The 12485-nt window shown below is 49.0% G+C and overlaps 1 protein-coding gene across 1 annotated transcript in view; it reads right to left on the bottom strand.

Annotated features, from left to right (window-relative positions):
* Positions 1 to 12485, bottom strand: part of FH (fumarate hydratase) — a 118276-nt gene that overhangs the window by 105275 nt on the left and 516 nt on the right. The gene's annotated exons all lie outside the window — the stretch shown is intronic.

The following is a 12485-nucleotide window of genomic DNA, read 5'->3' as shown; positions in this document are numbered from 1 at the left end:
TGGTTAAAAATTTTTTTTTTCTTATTTTCCTCCCCAAAAACCTAGGTGCGTCTTATACGGCGAAAAATACGGTATAAAGCCATTCATTCCATAGCCCTGTACATACATACATTTTTAGTATGGAAATAAGCTGTTTGGTGTCACCAGGGAATCACTATTGCCACTGTCACTCCAAAGCTCAGCTCCTTCTAGAGCCCGGCCCAACCCTTCCACTGTCATTCACAGATTCAAGCAGTAGCGATGTCATCTAGTGCATGTGCTGTGGCTTTGGAAATTAGACTACTTCAACCCTGGCAAGCACCATGGCAGTACTGTATGTATGCCAATTCCTGAATACAGAGCCAGGTAAGGCTACTTTCACACGAGTGTTCGGGTGTCCGCTTGTGAGCTCCGTTTGAATGCTCTCACAAGCGGCCCCGAACAGATCCGTCAAGCCCTAATGCATTCTGAGTGGACGCGGATCCACTCAGAATGCATCAGTCTGGCAGTGTTTGGCCTCCGCTCCGTTCAGCAGGCGGACACCCGAACGCTGCTTGCAGCGTTCGGGTGTCCGTCTGGCCGTGCGGAGGCAAGCGGATCCGTCCAGACTTACAATGTAAGTCAATGGGGCGGATGCGTTTGAAGATGACACAATATGGCTCAATCTTCAAACGGATCCGTCCCCCATTGACTTTCAATGTAAAAGTCTGGACGGATCCGTTCAGGCTACTTTCACACTTAGAAATTTTTTTACAATATAACGCAGATGGATCGGTTCTGAACGGATCCACCGTCTGCATTATATGAGCGGATCCGTCTCAGACGGATCCGCTCTGAACGCAAGTGTGAAAGTAGCCCAAGATGACATCACCGCTGTCCAGGAAAACTCAATGCCGGAAAAGAATAACGCTAGTGTGAAAGTACCCTAACGGTGCTCACGTTTTAAAAGGAACCTGATTTTGCCCTCCAAACCCAGTGGATTGCCTTTATAGTTGGTTCATGTGGTCCCTGGTGTTCTAATAGGCCTTGGGCCACATGCACAAGACCATGTTTTGGATCCACATCCAATCTGTATTCTTGGCGGTTCATTTCTACGGCCGCAACAAATAAAGAGAGCACACGGATGTCATCTGTGTCCAGCAAATGATAGAACAGGACCTATCCTTGTCTGCCGAGAATAGACATTTTTACAAGAGGGAGTGAAGAAAGGGCGGCGTGCACACGAACAGTATCCGTACTTTGCGTATTAGCAGTTTGTGAACTGTAACATGCATATGTAATATCCAAGAGTATGTCACTAAACTCTGTCTCCCTGCTACAGCATGTTAAGTGTGTATGTATTATCATCTCGTGTAATCTAACTTTACATTTTCCTGTATATGCACTTTCCAGGCTTGTATTATGCATTTGCTGTAATTTCCCTGTCCGCCAGCAGGTGGCAGCAATATGTAAGCAGACCAAGGTTAGTTAGTATATCTAGTCTGGAATAGTCCATTCCAGGCTAGGCTCCCCTGTGTTAGCAGAAGTGGGACGTTCCCATGTCCTGTCTCATGAGGAGGAGAAGGAAGTGTAGTCAGTGTTCCAGGTTGTGTTGGTAGGAGCTCCCAGAACCAGGGATCCCAACCCTGGATCCCGCCTCGGCTGAGGCAAAGATCACTGTTCCCAGCCTGAGCCTTCAGCCTCAGCTGGTTGACAAGAAAAGCAGCTATCTTCCAGCCTCCAGGAAGAAGCATCCCCTGTAAGCCAAGCTGTGAGTACATATCTGGAGTCCAGGAGAAGCCAAATTCCTCCTCAGTCAGTCAGGCCTATACTAAGCAGAAGACAGACAGAGCACAAGACTAATAGCTCTGTCTGTCACCACACACTAGCCCCAGATCACCCCCTGCACCCCAATTAACCCTTTGATCACCCCTTTGATCGCCCCTGTCAATCACTAGTGAAAGGAAAAAAGTGATCAGTGTAAACTGTCACTTTTTTTTTTTCCACTGGTATTGACCATTTTAGGATAGTTTAGGCCCCTTGGTTAGGTAGTTTAGGGATCGGTTAGCGCCCAGCCCACCGCACCGCAGTCACTGATTCGCTGATTAGCGTATCGCTAATCAGCATTTGTACTTTTATAGTATCTGGAAGTGATCAAAACTGATCACGGTCAGATCTATAATAGTATTAGTGTCACTTTAGTTCGCCCTCCACCCAAAACGCAGTGTTTGCCCGATCAGGCCTGATCGGTCGCCCACACGTGCGTTCGCCCACACCCGCCCCACCGCAGTGACAAAAAAATTATTATTTTTTTATCACTGCACATTCACTTTACACGCGCTGCGGCGATAAAATAAAAACAGTTTTGATATTTTTTATCAACCGCAGCGGCCTCCGGTACATCACTAGCCTCCCATTTGTAAGACAGGCTTGCTTTTTTTTCTTGGGCAGTCTCAGGGAATACCCCTAAATTTAGTTGCCCAAATGTCAAACAGGGGGTATTCTTCTGAAGAGGCCTACAGGCTTCTGACCCAGTCGGATGAGGAATGGGAACCCTCATCTGATGAATCTAGCGGGTCAGAATACGAACCTGTAGAAAGCAGTGGCTCTCTGACCCAAAGTTCGGACGAGGAGGCTGAGGTCCCTGATAGCACCAGGCGTACCCGGCCCCGTGTCGCTAGACCACAGGTTGCGCAGGATCCGCTTCAAGAGCAGCAGAGTGGGGCTGGCGCTGTCGGATTACATGGTGAGGCATACACCAGCAGCGCAGCCCTCCCTGGACCTAGTACCAGCACTGCCGTACAACCTGGTGAAGTGGCGAGAACCAGAAGAGCAGTTGAAGCTGGTACGGTGGCACGAGCAGTAGAGACCCCGTCGCAGCCACCGCAAAGACGGGCCCGTAGAGCCCCTAGAATCCCAGAGGTGCTGGCAAACCCTGATTGGCAGTCCCCAACTTCAGCCGCACCTGTAGTTCCCCCTTTCACCGCCCAGTCTGGAGTTCGGGTTGAGACAGCTCAGATCGGTTCGGCCCTGGGATTTTTTGAGCTGTTCTTGACTGCGGAGCTCTTAGACATAGTCGTGGCCGAAACAAACAGGTATGCCACACAATTTATAACCACCAACCCGGGAACCTATTATGCCCAGCCTTTCCGGTGGAAACCAGTCCAAGTTTCCAAAATTAAAACTTTTCTGGGCCTTCTCCTCAACATGGGTCTAACTAAAAAGCATGAATTGCGGTCATATTGGTCCATGAACCCAATTCATCACATGCCCATGTTCTCTGCTGCTATGTCCAGGGCACGTTTTGAGGCCATCCTGCGTTTCCTGCACTTTAGCGACAACACCGCCTCCCGTCCCAGGGGCCACCCAGCTTTTGAACGGCTCCACAAAATTCGGCCCCTCATAGACCATTTCAACCAGAAATATGCAGATTTGTATACCCCAGAGCAAAACATCTGCTTAGACGAGTCCCTAATACATTTTACCGGGCGCCTTGGCTTCAAACAATACATCCCAAGCAAGCACGCCCGGTATGGGGTCAAATTGTATAAGCTCTGTGAAAGGGCCACAGGCTATACCCACAAATTTCGGATCTATGAGGGAAAAGATCAGACCCTGGAGCCGGTCGGTTGCCCTGACTACCTGGGGAGCAGTGGGAAGACAGTCTGGGACTTGGTGTCACCCTTATTCGGCAAGGGGTACCATCTTTATGTGGACAATTTCTACAGTGTGGCCTTCTTTAGGCATTTGTTTCTAGAACAGATTGGCGCCTGTGGCACCGCACGAACTAGTCGCACGGGCTTCCCCCAACGGCTCGTTACCACCCGTCTTGCAAGGGGGCAGAGGGCTGCTTTGTGTAACGAAGAACTGCTCGCGGTGAAATGGAGAGACAAGCGTGACGTTTACATGCTCTCCTCCATTCACGCAGACACGACAATACAAATTGAGCGAGCAACCCGTGTCATTGAAAAGCCCCTCTCAGTCCACGACTATAACCTTCACATGGGAGGGGTGGACTTCAATGACCAGATGTTGTCTCCGTATTTAGTTTCCCGCAGAACCAGACGCTGGTATAAGAAGGTGTCTGTATATTTAATTCAATTGGCTCTGTATAATAGTTTTGTTCTCTACGGTAAGGCTGGGAGAACTGGATCCTTCCTCAAATTTCAGGAAAAGATCATTGAGAACCTCATGTACCCAGGAGGTTCCGTGGCCCCATCCACCAGTGTAGTTAGCCGTCTACACGAGCAACATTTCCCCAATGTCGTTCCTGGTACCTCAACCCAACCGTCACCCCGAAAAAGATGTTGTGTCTGTAGCAGGAGTGGAATAAGGCGTGACACCCGCTATTTCTGTCCTGACTGTCCTGACCACCCTGCCCTATGCTTAGGGGAGTGTTTCCGGAAGTACCACACACAGGTACACCTAGCATAGGGATCATCTCACCAGGGCAGGCACACAGGGCTATTAGGGCCCATTCACTCACAGCTGCTGCAAACGTCTCCTTTCAACTGGGACAAAGTGCATAACGCACTTTGCCACATCTTTGGGCGATTTGCGCTTTGCACATTGACCCATGAAGGAGAGGTTTGTTCTATAAAGGTAAAAAAAAAACAAAAAAAAAAAAACACACTAGTAAGCAAAAAGGTTAATGTTTAGTTCAAAAAGTTAAAGTTTATATGTTCTGTTTCAAAGTTAATAAAATTATTGCATTGTAGCCAGTTTTTTTTTTTATTTTTTTTTTACCTTCCAGATGGACCAACCGATCGACTAGCTGCAGCACTGATGTGCATTCTGACAGAAGCATTGCGCTGCTGTCAGATTACACGCAAGTCGGTGTATGCGGCGCTGCAAGACGAGATTTCTACTGTGCAATAAAAGATACGTTTGCCGAGGCATATGAGCTGAGGAGGTGGCGGTGTTCATATGCTTTGGCAAAAACTTTCTATATAAAAAAAATCCCGGCAATGATTTATTCATCCACATCAATTGATGTGAATGGAGAAATCTGGTTTGCCAGGGCTTACGAGCTAAGTGGGTATGGATGTTGGGCGGAGCTCCTATGTCCTGGCAGACGCCTTTCCCCTCCTTTTTTTTTGGCAGAGATTTTTTCATCCACATTGATCGATGCGAATGAAGAAATCTGTGCCGTTCATTTTTTTCTTTCAGCCCAGAGGCTGAACGGAAAAAAAAGATATATCTCATTACCTGTATCATCAATATAAGGAGAATAGCAGAAACTCCTAATGCTGGCCATACATTTAATGATTGCGGAGACCCTCAAATGCCAGGGCAGTACAAACACCCCACCAACTGACGCCATTTTGGAAAGAAGACACCCCAAGGTATTCGCTGAGGGGCACATTGAGTCCATGAAAGATTGAAATTTTTGTCCTAAGTTAGCGGAAAGTGAGACTTTGTGAGATGAGAAAAAAAATATATATATCAATTTCCGCTAACTTATGCCAAAAAAAAAAAATTCTATGAACTCGCCAGGCCCCTCATTGAATACGTTGGGGTGTCTTCTTTCCAAAGTGGGGTCATATGTGGGGTATTTATACTGCCCAGGCTTTTTAGGGGCCCTAAAGCGTGAGAAGAAGTCTGGGATCCAAATGTCTAAAAATGCCCTCCTAAAAGGAATTTGGGCACCTTTGCGCATCTAGGCTGCAAAAAAAGTGTTACACATGCAGGGCTGTGGAGTCGGTAGATAAATGCTCCGACGCCTCCGTTTTTTGTACTTCCGACTCCCCGACTCCGACTCCTCTGTATTTAACATGCGAATGTATTTTATACATTCCTTGAAGGAAAGAAAGAAGTTCTTCTAAGCTCTTCTAGCACAGAGAGGTAGTTGGGCAGAAGCTGCTGCCTTCTCCTTTGTGTGCTGATCTTCTGCTGAAGACAGGGCAGTGGGAGGATCCAAGAAGGGACATTTATTTTAAAACATGATTTCCCTAGAAGAATCCCATAGTCATGTTTAAAGTTTAAGATAACATTCTGAGTTTACACGTTTTATAGCCTTAGCTGAATGACAGCAGTTTTTCCAATGGTTTACAGCAGGGATGTCAAACTCGTGGCCCTCCAGCTGTTGCAAAACTACAACTCCCATCATGCCTGGGCATACTACAGCTATCAGGGAATGATGGGAGTTGTAGTTTTGCAACATCTGGAGGGCCATGAGTTTGACATCCATGGTTTACAGCTTCAGTCTTGAACTATTGACCCTCCATTCCCTTCACTTATACAAGTGTCTCTAGTCCTGCAAAACACATATTTACTTAATCCCTTATCAGTGAGAGACTCGGTAAACCTGTAACAGCGGAACACAACACAATGGAAAGTATATGTATTGCCACTCCTAATTGTGCATTGCGTGCCATATAGTGAAGCATATGAAAAGCATGCTTCTTCACATCACTGAACGCGTTTGTTTTGCGGTTACGTGAGGCACTGCATGCATTGGCCTTTATTCTTACAGTAGAGAAGTCATTAATTATAACTGTTTATGAATTCAGACATTTAAACTTGCTTTTTTATTTTTTTATTCCAATTTAAATTTGGTCGGAGTCTGTTCATTTTTTGCCGACTCCGACTCCAGGTACCCAAAATTGACTCCGACTCCGACTCCACACATGTGGTATCGCCGTACTCAGGAGAAGTTGGGGAATGTGTTTTGGGGTGTCATTTTACATATACCCATGCTGGGTGAGAGAAATATCTTGGTCAAATGCCAAGTTTGTATTAAAAAAAAAAAAAAGGGAAAAGTTGTCTTTTGCCAAGATATTTCTCTCACCCAGCATGAGTATATGTAAAATGACACCCCAAAACACATTCCCCAACTTCTCCCGAGTACGGCGATACCAGATGTGTGACACTTAGGTGGGCAAAGGGGCACACATTCCAAAGTGCACCTTTCGGATTTCACCGGTCATTCTTTTTTACACATTTTGATTGCAAAGTTCTTCTCACACATTTGGGCCCCTAAATTGCCAGGGCAGTATAACTACCCCACAAGTGACCCCATTTTGGAAAGAAGACACCCCAAGGTATTCCGTGAGGGGCATGGCGAGTTCCTCGGAATTTTTATTTTTTGTCGCAAGTTAGTGGAATATGAGACTTTGTAAGGAAAAAAAATAAAAAAAATCATCATTTTCCGCTAACTTGTGACAAAAAATAAAAAGTTCTATGAACTCACTATGCCCATCAGCGAATACCTTAGGGTGTCTACTTTCCGAAATGGGGTCATTTGTGGGGTATTTGTACTGTCTGGGCATTGTAGAACCTCAGGAAACATGACAGGTGCTCAGAAAGTCAGAGCTGCTTCAAAAAGCGGAAATGCACATTTTTGTACCATAGTTTGTAAACGCTATAACTTTTACCCAAACTTTTTTTTTACCCAAACATTTTTTTTTATCAAAGACATGTAGAACAATAAATTTAGCGAAAAATTTATATATGGATGTCTTTTTTTTTGCAAAATTTTACAGCTGAAAGTGAAAATTTTCATTTTTTTGCAAAAAAATCATTACATTTCGATTAATAACATAAAATGTCAGCAGCAATGAAATACCACCAAATGAAAGCTCTATTAGTGAGAAGAAAAGGAGGTAAAATTCATTTGGGTGGTAAGTTGTATGACCGAGCAATAAACGGTGAAAGTAGTGTAGTCAGTGGCGTCGCCAGGGGGGGGCCAGAGGGGGCCACGGCCCCCCCATGTGCCCCCCCAACTAAAATGCGCCCCCCCCCCCAAAGTGAGCCGCCGCCGCCGGGCACAGGGAGATGAGCGGTTCTATTGCGCTCATCTCCTTACTACTGCCTGTGCCAGCGGCGGTGCAGGGGAGGGAGAGGCGTGTCCCTTCCCCTTGCTCTGATAGGCTGCAGGCACTAGGCCGGCAGCCTATCAGAGGCCGGCGCAATGACGTCATCGCGCTGCCTGAGCCATACAGTGTGGGACACAGGCCGGAAGAGGCCTGCATCGCATCACTGACACTGAGGTAAGTATAAGTGTTCTTTTTTTAACTTAATAATGGCATATGATGGGGGGGGACTTAATAATGGCACATGATTACTGGCACGTGATGGGGGGGGGACTTAATAATGGCACATGATTACTGGCACGTGATGGGGGGGGACTTAATAATGGCACATGATTACTGGCACGTGATGGGGGGGACTTATTACTGGCACGTGATGGGGGGGGACTTATTACTGGCACGTGATGGGGGGGGACTTATTACTGGCACGTGATGGGGGGGGACTTATTACTGGCACGTGATGGGGGGGGACTTATTACTGGCACGTGATGGGGGGGGACTTATTACTGGCACGTGATGGGGGGGGACTTATTACTGGCACGTGATGGGGGGGGACTTATTACTGGCACGTGATGGGGGGGGACTTATTACTGGCACGTGATGGGGGGGGACTTATTACTGGCACGTGATGGGGGGGGACTTATTACTGGCACGTGATGGGGGGGGACTTATTACTGGCACGTGATGGGGGGGGACTTATTACTGGCACGTGATGGGGGGGGACTTATTACTGGCACGTGATGGGGGGGGACTTATTACTGGCACGTGATGGGGGGGGACTTATTACTGGCACGTGATGGGGGGGGACTTATTACTGGCACGTGATGGGGGGGGACTTATTACTGGCACGTGATGGGGGGGGACTTATTACTGGCACGTGATGGGGGGGGACTTATTACTGGCACGTGATGGGGGGGGACTTATTACTGGCACGTGATGGGGGGGGACTTATTACTGGCACGTGATGGGGGGGGACTTATTACTGGCACGTGATGGGGGGGGACTTATTACTGGCACGTGATGGGGGGGGACTTATTACTGGCACGTGATGGGGGGGACTTATTACTGGCACGTGATGGGGGGGACTTATTACTGGCACGTGATGGGGGGGACTTATTACTGGCACGTGATGGGGGGGACTTATTACTGGCACGTGATGGGGGGGCTTATTACTGGCACGTGATGGGGGGGGCTTATTACTGGCACATGATGGGGGGGCTTATTACTGGCACATGATGGGGGGGCTTATTACTGGCACATGATGGGGGGGCTTATTACTGGCACATGATGGGGGGGCTTATTACTGGCACATGATGGGGGGGCTTATTACTGGCACATGATGGGGGGGCTTATTACTGGCACATGATGGGGGGGCTTATTACTGGCACATGATGGGGGGGCTTATTACTGGCACATGATGGGGGGGCTTATTACTGGCACATGATGGGGGGGCTTATTACTGGCACATGATGGGGGGGCTTATTACTGGCACATGATGGGGGGGCTTATTACTGGCACATGATGGGGGGGCTTATTACTGGCACATGATGGGGGGGCTTATTACTGGCACATGATGGGGGGGCTTATTACTGGCACATGATGGGGGGGCTTATTACTGGCACATGATGGGGGGGCTTATTACTGGCACATGATGGGGGGGCTTATTACTGGCACATGATGGGGGGGCTTATTACTGGCACATGATGGGGGGGCTTATTACTGGCACATGATGGGGGGGCTTATTACTGGCACATGATGGGGGGGCTTATTACTGGCACATGATGGGGGGGCTTATTACTGGCACATGATGGGGGGGCTTATTACTGGCACATGATGGGGGGGCTTATTACTGGCACATGATGGGGGGGCTTATTACTGGCACATGATGGGGGGGCTTATTACTGGCACATGATGGGGGGGCTTATTACTGGCACATGATGGGGGGGCTTATTACTGGCACATGATGGGGGGGCTTATTACTGGCACATGATGGGGGGCTTATTACTGGCACATGATGGGGGGCTTATTACTGGCACATGATGGGGGGGCTTATTACTGGCACATGATGGGGGGGCTTATTACTGGCACATGATGGGGGGGCTTATTACTGGCACATGATGGGGGGGCTTATTACTGGCACATGATGGGGGGCTTATTACTGGCACATGATGGGGGGGCTTATTACTGGCACATGATGGGGGGGCTTATTACTGGCACATGATGGGGGGGCTTATTACTGGCACATGATGGGGGGGCTTATTACTGGCACATGATGGGGGGGCTTATTACTGGCACATGATGGGGGGGCTTATTACTGGCACATGATGGGGGGGCTTATTACTGGCACATGATGGGGGGGCTTATTACTGGCACATGATGGGGGGGCTTATTACTGGCACATGATGGGGGGGCTTATTACTGGCACATGATGGGGGGGCTTATTACTGGCACATGATGGGGGGGCTTATTACTGGCACATGATGGGGGGGCTTATTACTGGCACATGATGGGGGGGCTTATTACTGGCACATGATGGGGGGGCTTATTACTGGCACATGATGGGGGGGCTTATTACTGGCACATGATGGGGGGCTTATTACTGGCACATGATGGGGGGGCTTATTACTGGCACATGATGGGGGGGCTTATTACTGGCACATGATGGGGGGGCTTATTACTGGCACATGATGGGGGGCTTATTACTGGCACATGATGGGGGGCTTATTACTGGCACATGATGGGGGGCTTATTACTGGCACATGATGGGGGGCTTATTACTGGCACATGATGGGGGGCTTATTACTGGCACATGATGGGGGGCTTATTACTGGCACATGATGGGGGGCTTATTACTGGCACATGATGGGGGGCTTATTACTGGCACATGATGGGGGGCTTATTACTGGCACATGATGGGGGGCTTATTACTGGCACATGATGGGGGGGCTTATTACTGGCACATGATGGGGGGGCTTATTACTGGCACATGATGGGGGGCTTATTACTGGCACATGATGGGGGGCTTATTACTGGCACATGATGGGGGGCTTATTACTGGCACATGATGGGGGGCTTATTACTGGCACATGATGGGGGGCTTATTACTGGCACATGATGGGGGGCTTATTACTGGCACATGATGGGGGGGCTTATTACTGGCACATGATGGGGGGGCTTATTACTGGCACATGATGGGGGCACTATAGGGGCATCTACTGAGGCAACACAAAGAAGGGGTGTTTTATATGGGGGGGCTCTGTACAGTAGCATTTTATACTGGGACACATTATGGTGGGTACTATGGGGAAGGGGGGAGAGGAGTACTATGGAGTCATCTACGGGGGCACTAAGAAGGGGTAATTTATACTTGCACAATTATGGGGGACACTGAGGGCATCTACTGGGGCATTTTATACTGGTACATTATGGGGGGCACTAGGAGGAAGGGGGAGAGGAGCACTATGGGGGCATTTACTGGGGGCACTATATAGGGGTATTTTATTATGGGGGACATTAGCTCAACTGGGGGCATAAGGGGGTATTTTTTGCATTGTCACATTATAAGGAGAATTATTTCTACTGCGGGGCATTATGGTGGGCTTTATTACTCCCCCATGGTATGACCCCCTAGTAGCAGCGCCAGCCTCTCCCTGCTCTGCTATCCCTCTGCCCCTTCTCCAAATCCTTATTATGAATTTCTCATTAGGATAAAACACAACATCAGCTCCGCCTAGCCCCCGGCCAAGTGTAGCGCCGCGCCGAGCCCCCGGCCAAGTGTAGCGCCGCACCGTGCCCCACAGTGTAGCGCCGCACCGTGCCCCACAGTGTAGCGCCGCACCGTGCCCCACAGTGTAGCGCCGCACCGTGCCCCACAGTGTAGCGCCGCACCGTGCCCCACAGTGTAGCGCCGCACCGTGCCCCACAGTGTAGCGCCGCACCGTGCCCCACAGTGTAGCGCCGCACCGTGCCCCACAGTGTAGCGCCACAGTGTACCTCTACACCGTGCCCCACAGTATACCGCTACACTGTGCCCCACAATATACAGTATACCGCTACACTGTGGAGTCTGTTCTATAAGCACCCTTGTTCTGTGGCGGCGGACAAAAAATAATCTGGAAGTGCCTCTCCCGAGACTCTGGATCCGCCGCTGGTCTGGACCGCTCACAGGAGTGTACATTTCTTCTAAACTGTAATCCGTATCCTCTGACCTGCAGAAAGCAGCGCTTGCTCGATTACAACTAACAGGCAGTACCTGTAGGCTGTAGCCTGCCCTGTTACCGAAGCTAGCCGAGTGGTCTAAGGTTAAGGTACTAGTAGAGATGAGCGGCTGCTGAATCCTGATTTAAAGTTAAAGTTACTGCAGGATATTTAGAAATGTCAAATGTATACTCCTGTGAGAGGCGGGGAGGGGGATCTCTGGATGACACTGTTATGGAGGGGGAAATGGGGATGACACTGTCATGGGGTGGATCTGTGGATGACACATATAGCATAAAATGCTATACACGGTATGTGGCATCCACAGATCCCCCCCATAGCAGTGTCATCCACAGATCCCCCTCTCTATAAAAGTGTCATCCACAGACAGCAGGACTTTTCTTCCCTGTTGCGGTTTTAGGTATTGGGTAAAGTATCGCAGCATTTCAAAGCGTACTTGTGTAAATGTATCGTTGTTATAGCTGCCCCCCCTACTTTTGTCCTGGCCCCCAGTGTGCC

The sequence above is a fragment of the Bufo gargarizans genome, chromosome 4 (assembly GCF_014858855.1).
Source record: "Bufo gargarizans isolate SCDJY-AF-19 chromosome 4, ASM1485885v1, whole genome shotgun sequence".
Lineage (NCBI taxonomy): Eukaryota > Metazoa > Chordata > Amphibia > Anura > Bufonidae > Bufo > Bufo gargarizans.
This window is presented reverse-complemented; position numbering and strand designations above follow the sequence as displayed.